Source organism: Miniopterus natalensis, chromosome 2 (genome assembly GCF_054644295.1).
Source record: "Miniopterus natalensis isolate mMinNat1 chromosome 2, mMinNat1.hap1, whole genome shotgun sequence".
Taxonomy (NCBI): Eukaryota; Metazoa; Chordata; class Mammalia; order Chiroptera; family Miniopteridae; genus Miniopterus; species Miniopterus natalensis.
This window is the reverse complement of record NC_142082.1, coordinates 58447789-58459905: the sequence shown is the minus strand read 5'-3', so window position 1 is coordinate 58459905 and position 12117 is coordinate 58447789. Positions and strand designations below refer to the sequence as shown.

The following is a 12117-nucleotide window of genomic DNA, read 5'->3' as shown; positions in this document are numbered from 1 at the left end:
CCTAAAAATATAAAAATTCACTCAATTTTTCAGTGTATTGAGATTTTTTCTACAATTTCTCTAATTCCATTATTAATCACAAAAGTATAGAAATATAGAATTGAAAATAACTTGGAAGTCATATGAACTCACTTCCAGACAAATGTTAATTTGTTGCTTGAATATTTTCGATCTTAAGTATGGTCGGCAACCTCCAAGATGTCTCGCTATGATTACCCCCCTAGTATTCATACCCTTATATAATTATCTTTCCTTCATTGTGGGCTAGTTCTAATGACTCACTTCTAACAAACAGAATATAACAAAATTATGGGATGTCATCTCTAAAATTAGGTTACAAAAAGACTGTGACTTCTGTCTGACTTGCCCTTCCTTACTTTCTTGTTCATTTGAAAGCATGGAATATATCGCACAACAAGACAGCATTTGCATACTTGAGTTTCAAAAGGCTCTCTGGAGTCTCCACTGCACAGGGTGTGTTTGAGGGCAAAATAAGGGGCAGAGGACACAGGACACAGACATTCAAAGAAGCAACCGCTTTCATTTCTCACCTAACTTTTATACTGTTTTACCATGAAGTCCTTCTAGCCATATGTTCCAAGTTGCATCATTATAAGGGCAGCAACAACTTACCTGTGGAGTTTAACAATGAAAACCATACATAATATGCTTGGTACATCATTGTTCAGATCTTCAACTCATTCCAGGGGGCAAAGTTGCAAGAAGGTAAATCCAGGGTCATATTCTTAACTGTTCTTGGGTATAGAATATTAATTCAGATCCACTGTTAACACTTTAATGACAGTCTACCTTTGAATTCTGAATACAGTCATATATATTTTTAACACCTTTTTACATCCATTTTGAAAGATATATTTTTTGATATTGCAAACAAAATGGGAGATTATTTATCTATAGCCAATAAGATATGTAAAATTCAGTGACTATCAGCATGATTGACTAGATATGTTAGTCTTGATCACATCTTTTTCATGTTTTTAATATTTTTTAACCAATTCAATTTACTTTTTACCTCTTCATGAATTACTAATTGTGCCTTGAAAAAATAAATATGAGAGACATATATCACTTCGTTCTGAAACTAAATTTATTTCTAATCAAGACAATTTCCAGGAGGCCTACATCAACTGAGGATTTAAATTTTTCCCAAATAATGTTCCATTCTGTAATTTCTTATTAGAATATATCCTTTCCTACTCAGTATCTTTCAAACAACCAAAATTTTTTTATATACCAAATGCCAAATATATTAAAGTAATATTTTGCATACCAAATATATATTCACAAGATATCAATGGTATCTTATTTATATTTTGTATTTCCAATAGAAAAACTAGCTATTCAAATTTACTATTCATTAAATTTGGGGACTATCAAGTCTATACTCCAGTCATAATTCAGCTTTGAGTCATAATCAGCTTTGACAATTTGAACTTCACAATTTGGGCTTTTCAAACTATTTCCATGAGTGAGTTTCTCTTTGTTGTACTTCCATCATATTCAGTTAATTATTCTTTTCACAACATATTTGACTCCACAGTTATCAACACAAAAGACAGCCCATCCTAAGGGGTCATGCCTTCTCCCAAAGTGTCACTCAGAAAAATTGCCTCATCATTTATGGATATAAGTGCTTCACACATCTTTCCAAGCCTTGCTAAATTTGGCTAGTTTCTTGCCAAAGTAATCCCTTTAAAATTTCTGTATGGGATGATATGTACTTCTCAAATTTGTGGCATGCTTCCAAAAATGCTATTTCTCTTTGGCTCAAATTACCTAGTTACAAATCAATGGTTCCTGAATCCCTTTAAGATCATCTAGGTCAGTGTTGACTTCACCACTACACTTGCCATTGCTATTATGGAGCATGAGTGCAGTCTAGAAAAGTTGTATTTCATGTACACACCATACATTAGTTATTAGAAAATTATTAATTTGTATATTCTACTCCTAAAATCGACTCAGTCTGTGTGTACCATAAGAACAACAAAAGAAGGTTTCTTCAGAGCTGTAGAAGAGATTATCAGTTAGTGTGGACCATGCATCATCCCTACATTAACCCCCCTCATTGTCATCAACCTCTTTTCAAGGCCCATTCTTGAGTTCATCACATTTATATTTAGTATATTTGGATCAGTAGAATGCAGGCTCTGGCACGCCAAGCCAGCTATAGCAATACAACACCCTTCATATCCCAGCAACTGCTTCAGCAGTGCATCAGCCTGGTTTGCAATTATCTAATGCACAGGTGGTCAAGTGTCCTACAATTATAGATCGGCACAGTTCAGAAATAATATCTCCTTGAGATGATCTCATAAGGATTTGACTAGTGAACATAGTCTACAAACCTTTAACAAAAAGAAGAGTCCAAATGACCAAGATTCAGTAGGGCCATTAGAAAGTGCTGCATCACCTTTTTCCCCCACTGGATTACACAGGAATAAATTTTTTTTTAATATATCTTTATTGATTTCAGAGAGAGGAAAGGAGAGGGAGAGAGAGGCAGAAACATCAATGATGAGAGAGTCATTGATCAAGCCCACAACTGGAGATCAATCCCACAACCCGGGCATGTGCCCTGACTGGGAATCGAATCCTTATCACCTGGATCCAGGTTGACGCTCAACCCCTGAGACATGCCCAGCCGGGCAAGAAATAATTTTTTTTTTTTTAAATATATCTTTATTGATTTCAGAGAGAAGAAAGGAGAAGGAGAGAGAGAAACAGAAACACCAATGATGAGAGAGTCATTGATTGAGCCCGCAACCCAGGCATGTGCCCTGACCAGGAATCAAACCCCGATTGCCTGGATCCCAGGTCGACACTCAACCGCTGAGCCAAGCCCGACAGGGCAGGAATAAATTTTTGACAAAGTTCCTACCGCATCTTCAGTGCAATGGACATTTTTCAGAAGGAAACATTGCTGGTGGTCTTCCCCAGGGAACAAAAACTAACTTTGGTTATTATCTTGATTTGAGACACTCTTGAGGGAACAAACATTATTAGTTTTTCTGGTGTTATCTCTCACTTCCAAGTGCCTTTACATTAAGTTACCACTTCCCTTGTTTTTTGGTACTCCCAGATTTACCCTGACTCTCCCTACCTGGTTTGGGTTGAAGATTCAGGTACAGCCCTCAACCATAAAATTGGGAATGTCTTCTCTCATTTATTTACATTCTTAGATTTGTGAGCAATAGAGATATCCTTTGCACCAAACAAGGTCAGACCAACATAAGGCCTATCCAACCAGTGAATTCATTTGGATGCAAGGTTTGAAGTCTTGGAGATAATGCCATGTGCCAAATATCTCTCTCAGTAGGAGCCAACAAACTGAAGCCAGCCCTTGTTACCATGAGATCCTACATTACAACAGAAACAATTTGTAAAATGGGGAAGACAGAGAGTTGTATTCTGCATCAGTTCCTACTCATGCATTCTCCCTTCTGATCCCAAATGATCCCATTTTATATCCTTCTTATTAACGTGTTAAGTCCAGTCACCTGATTATGCAGATAAACTTTTTCTTTTTCTGTTTTTTAGAAAATGTTTTAATTTACTCTTTAAATTTCTTATCCAAACACTATTCTGAAGGGGAGAATGAATGAAATGTGTCCTCATAATATAGTGCTTTTAGCTGATCAGTATACTATAGTCTGTGAAATAGGTCCCATAAGCTGAAAAAATATATAAGCGTGCTCCAAGTTGAAATAATCTACATTGTTTCTACCTTTCTATAACATTCTTGGCCATTGTTTTAATAATAACATTTACAATAAAAAAGTAGAGAATGTACCAATGCCTATCAGGACTCTTAGAAATTCTCTAGAAGTTATAAGTAATAGTTCATTATGATCCACCTGATAACTATCAGATGGACTCTGTCCCAGTGGAATTCATTGCATGACATTTTTAAAAAATATATCTTTATGTATTTCAGAGAGAGGGAGAGGGAGAGAGAGAAAGAGATAGAAACATCAATGATAAGTCATTGATCAGCTGCCTCCTGCAAGTTCCAGACTGGCAACCCGGGCATGTGCCCTGACTGGCAATCAAACCACTATCTCCTGGATCCCAGGTCAATGCTCAATTGCTGAGCCATGCCCAGCTGGGCCATGAAAAAATGTTTTAAAAATATATTTTTGTTTTCAAAGAGTCATAGGCATTATTGATATCTCAACAGAGAACAAAGTTACATATCTTTATTCAGAGTGATTGCATAGCCTGGTAACTTCCATGGGACTCATCTTTGATACTTGGACTGCTACTTCAAATATTGTCACTTTTTTTTTTTGGATAGTTTCAGGTAGTTTTAATAAAACTCCCACGCACCATTAAACTTTGTTAAAAGCTTGGAGAATGCTAAAAGTAGTAATGAGTACAGGAGACTGCAGAGCAGAGAGTACAGGTGCACCCTTCCTTGTAGTCAGTAAATGCAGGAAGTAGCAACAGATATGACTTAACTTGAGCATAAAAAAGAGAAAAAGTTGCCTTGACATCTTAGGTTGGTGGCAGATTTGCTTTTGCTCCCAAATCTGGGTGTGTTCCTGGTGATGGTAGAGTAGGTTCTTCGTGAAAGGAAGCTAGATGAAGGAGTCTTGAGAAGGTGATGCTCAGGAGTGGTCACAGGCCCCAGTAAGCTAACTTTAAGATCTGATCTGGTGTCCATGGTGTTGAAAAGGCATTTGAGTTTTCAGTGATATGCATGGGTCAATGTTCTCTTGTTTTATCATCATGAACTGACTCCTGTATTACAGGTGCAATGGAAGCAAACATTCTACCACCTTGGGTTGACTCTTGATGTCTTGTAATGTCACTGGATCTGGATTGGGTACAGCATGAACAACTATTGTAGGGCCAAAGACTTTAGCCAGATTGGCAGTATCCATTTTAGTGTTTGAGCTCTGAGCCACTCTCTGCAGGTGAATCATGAAGAAAGCTAATGTGTCTCCATTGGCCTGGGGCAGTTCACCAGTTGCCTGGTACATGGCAGCTATGCTGTTCTTATCAGTGATCTCTGCTGCTTCCATAAAGGTCTCATTTAGCCAAAAGGTCAGAAGGAATTCTTTGAGGTTTTGAAGGAAGTCTTTCAGGAGGCTACAGATAGCATTGATGTCATCCACTTTGCTGAGGAGAGGTACAGTTTTCACTTGAAGACATTTTCCTTTCAGTTTTTTACTGTCCAGTAACAGCCTTGGATCTAATACAGGCCTGTTTTGGTCAACCTTCTCTGCTCAATCTCATTTACACTGTGGACAGTAATGGTGGGGATCATTGGAGAAGTCTGGGACAAATAATCTGCCAGCATTCCAGCTCCAATCTTGACAAGTGTTCTTATCAGGGTAGAAATGTGGGGAAGGGGGCAGCTGTCCCCATATTCTGGATAAGAGACCACATGAAAGTCTTGATACTTCAGGAACTGCTTGCCATATTTTATCTACTTTACACATGAAGCACAAGATTTGGGTTTAATATCCATCTTAGAGAGAGAGTCTTGCAGACACATCCCTCCATTACTCTGTGGAGTGCCAGAACTGTCTGCCTCAGTTCTTGGCTCCAGCTACCTGCTGTTCAAGGTGGAGTCACTGTTCCAAGGCTGTAAAGTACTTGTTTTCATTCAGCTTCTCACTTAATATGTCACAGTTTCAAAAGTGGATGTAGCTTCAATGGGACCTCCACCATTGATAAAAGTCACTGTAGTTTTTGCAACTATGGATTCATTCCCCTGGTCTACTGTGGAGCTAATAGAATGAGTTTTGTTTATAGGTCTAGGGGGACTATCCATGAACTGTTGGCTACTGGAACACCTCTTTTATCTCTTCTTCAGTTTGAAAGTCTTTACCAAAAAAGAATCCCAATCCAGCAATTCATTGCTCTTGTCAAAGCTGATATCTGATAAAGTGCAACCAGATTCATCAAAGGTTGCTAGCTAGTCTTTTGTTCCCAGGATTCCCATGGATGGTTGGCCTCTGCTGAGAAAAGGGAGAACTGATTTTGTTCCTCACTTAGTTGAATGCTACCAATGTATCTCGAGCATCTCTCAGATCAGCTGAATCTGTTTTTCCAGCTTTTCACAGTCTGCCTTAGCTCACAGTCTCTTTTTGATCTCTACATCCACCTGATTGCCTGTGAGCTTCAGGTTAACATCCAGAGTGCTATGCTCAGTCTTGGTTTTCATCAAAAGATCCTTGTATTTTCTCAGCTCATGTCTATTCTGACACTTTTTATAAAAATCCTCAAAGGCCTTTCCCAACTGGATGAATTGGAGTTCATTTTCTTCACTGAGAATCTCCACCCAACATACAAGCTGCTCAAGCAGATTCTGGAAATTCAGTGTCATGGTATCCATCCTTCTCAGAACCTCCAGAGCCCACTTAACCAGGTCCATTGGGTCCCACCTGGGCAGCCTTCCTCAAATATTGTCTTAAACATTCTATTCCAGTCCCTTCAAAACTTCCTGTTAGGTCTTTTAGGGCCATCTAACATACGCCACCTTTTACTCCTTCTTTAGAGTTCTAGAATTTCTTCCAAAATTATAGATCTCCACATGAAGTGTTTTTAATTTTCCAATTGTGTATGACCCACTTAACCAAACATATAGGTAGGCTATCACCACATGCAAAAATCAACACATATCCCTTTAGAATAAGTTTCTAATTCTTATATAAAAACTAAGTGTACTACTGCAAGTAATTTAGACTACTGCACAGATTTGCTTTTTCCAAGAGTTTTCCCTCCACCAACTGAATTGCTAAAAATTCCATTCTTCTGAGAGTTGTCATAAGTACAATGTGATGCTTGCATTATTTTATCAAGAGGAAAGTCATATGGTCATGCCATTCAGCCATGGATATCAGAGAAGAAAAGTTCCTAAGTTTGGTTGATTGTCATGAAAATAGTAATTATGGTATGTGATGGTCCTCCTGAGACAAAACCTACATTGCACAGTATGTATATTTGTATATGTGTATATATACACACACATACACATCTATACTTAAATATATGCATTTATATACAGTACACACACATAGACATAATTTTTACTTGGTAAATAAACTCTCTGGGAAGCCTCCTCATTAAGGTTTTGATTATCTCCATCACAGGATCAGAGTTTCTATTTTGTCTTCTGATGCACTTTATCTGAATTATTTTAACTTTTTTTCCCATCCACAAATTCCATGGAAGATGCTTAAGAAAGTAAATCCATTATTGTATCTTGTATGCCTTCAGTGTTGCATGCTGTTTCTAGTAGATCCCAATAGCAAGTATATAGTTTCTACTGAAAAAACAATATACAAAGTAGCAGCAACATTTGGTAGCTTTTAGGTCTATAATCCTAGTAATCTGTAATGAGGGGTTCAAGGAAGTATGATCTGACTTCTCTCACCAAGTCCAATAAGCATAGTGGTGAGTTGGTAAATTGTCTAATATCATATGTTCATTTGGATCTTATGGTCCCTGTGGCCCAGAACAAGTTCTGTGCTACAGTACTTTTTATATACCACAATGAGAACTTTGTTTAGGTGTCTATTGAATTGTCTTTTTCCTAATCATTTAGCTCTTTTTTCACTTTGCCTATTTTAAATAGGCAATAAGATTCTAAAAATCAGAAAGGTGCATAATTCAAAATAAAATATGTCCACTAAATACTGACTTCTTTGTATTCAAATTCTTCAGAAATAGTAATTTAGTTCTAATTTTGGAAAGATCTCTGAGGCACAAGGCAAATGACTCCCAACATTTCATATCATTAGCCAGTTTTGAATTTTCAAAATTTATCAACCATTCTTTATAAGACTTATGTGTAACTTTTGTTTTCAATCTTTTTTTTCTCCTCCTTTCACCACCCTGCTACTATTACAGCACCAACAACACAGTGATTCAGCTTGCTCTTCACCAATATTATGCTCATAAAAGTAAGCTAGTACGTGGTAGAATTTTACTACCTCAGGCAATGTGGTAAACATGTATTGAATTTCCATCCACATAAAGGCAAACATGAGTTTTATTTTTTTCCTGCTGTAAGTATGAAAACAAAGCACTAACACAATCAGTCACATTATACCAGTCACCATTAGCTTATTGCAGCTTTTGGATAATTTATATCAGACCCTGCTCTCAAGTGCACTGCATTATTCATTCCTTGTTAGTTTATAATCATTCTCAAAGACACCCTTACCTTTCTCACTAGTTGAACTCAAATTGTTATGGGATGCATTGATATTATCAACTCATTTCTACCATTTTTAAAGTCAAAGTGAAGATTTTCTGCTGCCCTTTTGGAATTCTATATTGCCAAATACTCATTGCCAAATAGACCTCAAAATTTCATTTTACATGTTCCAGTTTATTCTGAATGAGGACAGACGTGGCTGAAAATTGACCTAAAAGAGGTAACAGCAATGTCTTCCATTTATGTCACACTCATTGCAAACATGGATTTAAGTAAATACTTTTTAGCTTCCAGTATTTTGATCTGAATTTTTTTTCATTCATGAATAATTTCATTTATTGATTGTCTTACAGTAAACATCTTTATAAGGCCCAATCCCACTGAAGTCCCTTCAGTGTCTTTTCACTGTCATAGGCAGTGATGTTGGTGTATTAGGGACCTGTATCCAACAAGCCAAAAAAGAATTGCTCCATATGCCCTGTTATTTAACTTAAAAAATTTCACGTAATCTTAGAGATCATTCAAGGGAGATGCATGGACAAGTTCCTAGACTAAACCATACTTCATAGATGAGATAAATTTTGCACCATGTTTCAGCTTTCCTGGTTAGTTTTTTCATTTTACCTACTTTAAATTCACGTAGGCAAGGATAAATTGAATGCAACAAGATTCTTTAAAGGAGCTAACTTATAAAGTAGGTGCTTTGTGAATACCAGTCAATTTTTAAAAATTTCCTCCTTTTTTAAAATATATAGTAGAACAACTCTACCCGAACTAATCTTTTTTTCTTTTTTCAACTATTATCTTTAAGCTCAGTTTCCTTTTCTTTTTCTTGGCCTTTTTTTTTTTTTTTTTTAATTCTTTGAACTTTTGACAGACTGTCAAACTCCATGGAAGATAATTGAAGAAGTTAATCCACTACTATATTATAATTCTTTTTTGTCTTCTGAAGGAGAAGAATGGCATTTCTCACACCCAACATTGTTTGGGGAACACACAAGTCATTAAAGGCTATTCTATCTTAATTATTATATAATAAACCCAATGAAGTTGCCACTTTTAGTATTTTATTGTTCAACAAGCATGTTCTATTTTAATATGGAATACAAAACAGGGCAATTCTTTTTTTTTTTTTTTTAAGTGTGAACACTCATGACTCCCACTTTTACTACCTTGAAGAGAACTGCTGTACTTTTGTCATTAATGGGTTAAATCATTCCAAACAGATCTCTTTATTCTGTAATACCTAAGCATCAGACTATGAGATGAACATTAATTTTCAAAAGGGTACTAAAACATTAATATAAACTATTATTTTTCAAATACTCATTTAACTTTTTTTTTTACTCAATCTCTAGTTAATGGTTTCATTGTTGTCAATATAGTCAACTGTAGTTACTGTAATATTTTTTGGTGGGGGGGAGGGTCATTTTTACTGTTTGACTTTCTTCTATTAAACTGTAGTTAAGTTTGCATTTTATAATTTCCATGGCAAAATTTTCACCAACTCAGATCACAAATGGATTGGCCACCAGAGATTAAAATCTTTTAAGTTCTTTTTCCTCCATATTGTCTCTTACCTCTTAAATATTTTGCTCCATTGAATATGATTCTTTGTGTCAATTCCACTTTTGTCCCCATTCTGCCTGCAACACCCCACCATTGATTCAACATCAGGTAATATTAAGTTTAGAATTTATGAAAATTCACAAAGAATGTTATGCCCCCAACCTACTTTACTTTCATTGAATGACACAAAATAGGCAACACAATACACTGACCTGGAGTTGCTTTGGAAGGTAAGGTTCCATATCAAGCAGAACTTGCGGGTCTATTCACTATATAGGTGTGCTTCACTATAAAAGACAAAGTTGAAGACAGTTCTGTCCATTTTAATTCGTTAAACCCATCCCTGTCACTTATTTTCAATTATATACTCTGAACATCACTTAGTCCATCAATTAATATGTCTTAAGGCACATTCCTTCCAGTGCAGCTAAAATCCACAAGTCATTGTATCATAATAAAAATTCTGACAGCTAGGTGCAATTGCCCAGCTTGGTAGAACATAAATAAGGTGTCATTTTACATTTATTTCTGGAGGTAGTAGTCCTAGATCTTATTTCCAGGAGTTTCTGAGTCTAGGTTAATAGTTTAGAGCAGCTATTATCATTTTAATCTGCATATGTATCTGAATATGTCATCATTATAGTTATTATTTTTTCAACATCTTGTCAAAGATATTTTGCAATTGCAAATTTCAGAAATAGACTCCATACTCAAGATGTGTCTGACTAGAAAAATCACAGAAGGCTTCATAAAATTTTCAGGAAAAATTTTCATTGCAAGCCACTTCAAAATTTAGTATCTCTAAATAACCACCATTTGATTGTTCATATTTCTACCAGCTGACAGTTTGGTGAGTAGACTCAGCTGGGCATTTCTTTTGCTGGTCTTGCCTGTGGTGACTCATACAGTTAGTTTTCTGTCTCTGGATGGTCCTAAGTGACCTTATTTACCTGTCTCAGGCTTTTGCTCAATGGCCGAATGTTCTTTGTCCATGTGATGTCTCTCTTCACATGATTTCTATCTTCAAGGAAGCTAAACTGTGCTTATTTGCAGAATGAGGGTCTCATGGTTCCAAGAGGGCATATCCTATTGGTCATAGCAAGCATCAGGACCATCCAAGATTTCACAGGAAAGGCCACAGATCCACCCTTTGTGGGAGGAGCAGACAAAAATGTAACATTTTAATCCACCACAATCCACTCAATCAGCACACTATATTTCTAGTAAAGCAGAATGATATTATACAATGATGGATAGTATACTGGTTAAGAGTGAAGATGCTAGAGTCTGGTAATTGAGAGATAATAATATATAAGGCAGTAGAGCCATGTGGTTAAGATTAAAAACTCTGGAACCAACCAAACTAATTCTTGGTTTATTCATCTAATATCTGTGTACCAGGGTTAGGTTACTTAAACACTATACTTGGTTTTTCCTTTGTAAAACAGGAACAATAATTATAGCAATATGTGTCATTAAGTTGCTGTCAGGATTGAATGAAATAATTATAATATATGAAATGCTTGGTCTAGTTCCTGAATTATTTTAAAGCTGAATAAATGTTATGAATCCTTTGTTATTGATTTGCATTTTATGTGGCTCATCACATATTTCTTACTTTAAAAAAAAATAAGTATATCTTTATTGACTTCAGAGAGAGGAAGCGAGAGGGAGAGAGAGAGAGAAACATCAATGATGAGAGAGTTGTCATTGATCAGCTGCCTCCTGCAAGGTCCCAACTGAGGATCAAGCCCTCAACCCGGGCATGTGCCCTGACTGGGAATCGAACTGTGATCTCCTGGATCCTAGGTCAATGCTCAACCACTGAGTCACCCCCAGCTGGGCTATTTATTTCTTTTAAAAATCTTATGAATAATTATTTGGTTTGTGGTCAACTACAACACAGTATTTTCCCACATTTATTATAGTTAATTATAGATTACTTTTCTTCAAATATTATTTGAAACAAACTTGGTGCACTGTTTTGTTCTAATAAATTACTGGTTTTATACACTCATTTTAGTTTATAAGTATATTTTTTATTTCTACTTGTTATGCTATTAGAAATCTTTTCCAATAGCTCTTCCATAATTGATGTGCCAATATCCTTAACTACCTGATAAAAATGTACAATTTTTATGCAAAGAAAGCAAAACACTATCAAGAACTTACTATTTTTTTTTTTTTGCCTCCTGTTAGATTAAAAATTAATACTTTTTCCCAATGCTGGGAAACAATATATTCTATGTATATTCTTTTAGTAATTTTTCTTAAATTTTAAACATGCTTACTTTATTTTTTAACATTTTTCTAACCCATCCATATTAAAAAAGGTTAACACATTATAAAGTTTC

The 12117-nt window shown here is 35.9% G+C and overlaps 1 pseudogene; it reads right to left on the bottom strand.

Annotated features, from left to right (window-relative positions):
• Positions 1–4477: 4477 nt before the first annotated feature.
• Positions 4478–6367, bottom strand: LOC107527923 (rac GTPase-activating protein 1 pseudogene; annotated as a pseudogene).
• Between the last annotated feature and the right edge of the window lie 5750 nt (positions 6368–12117).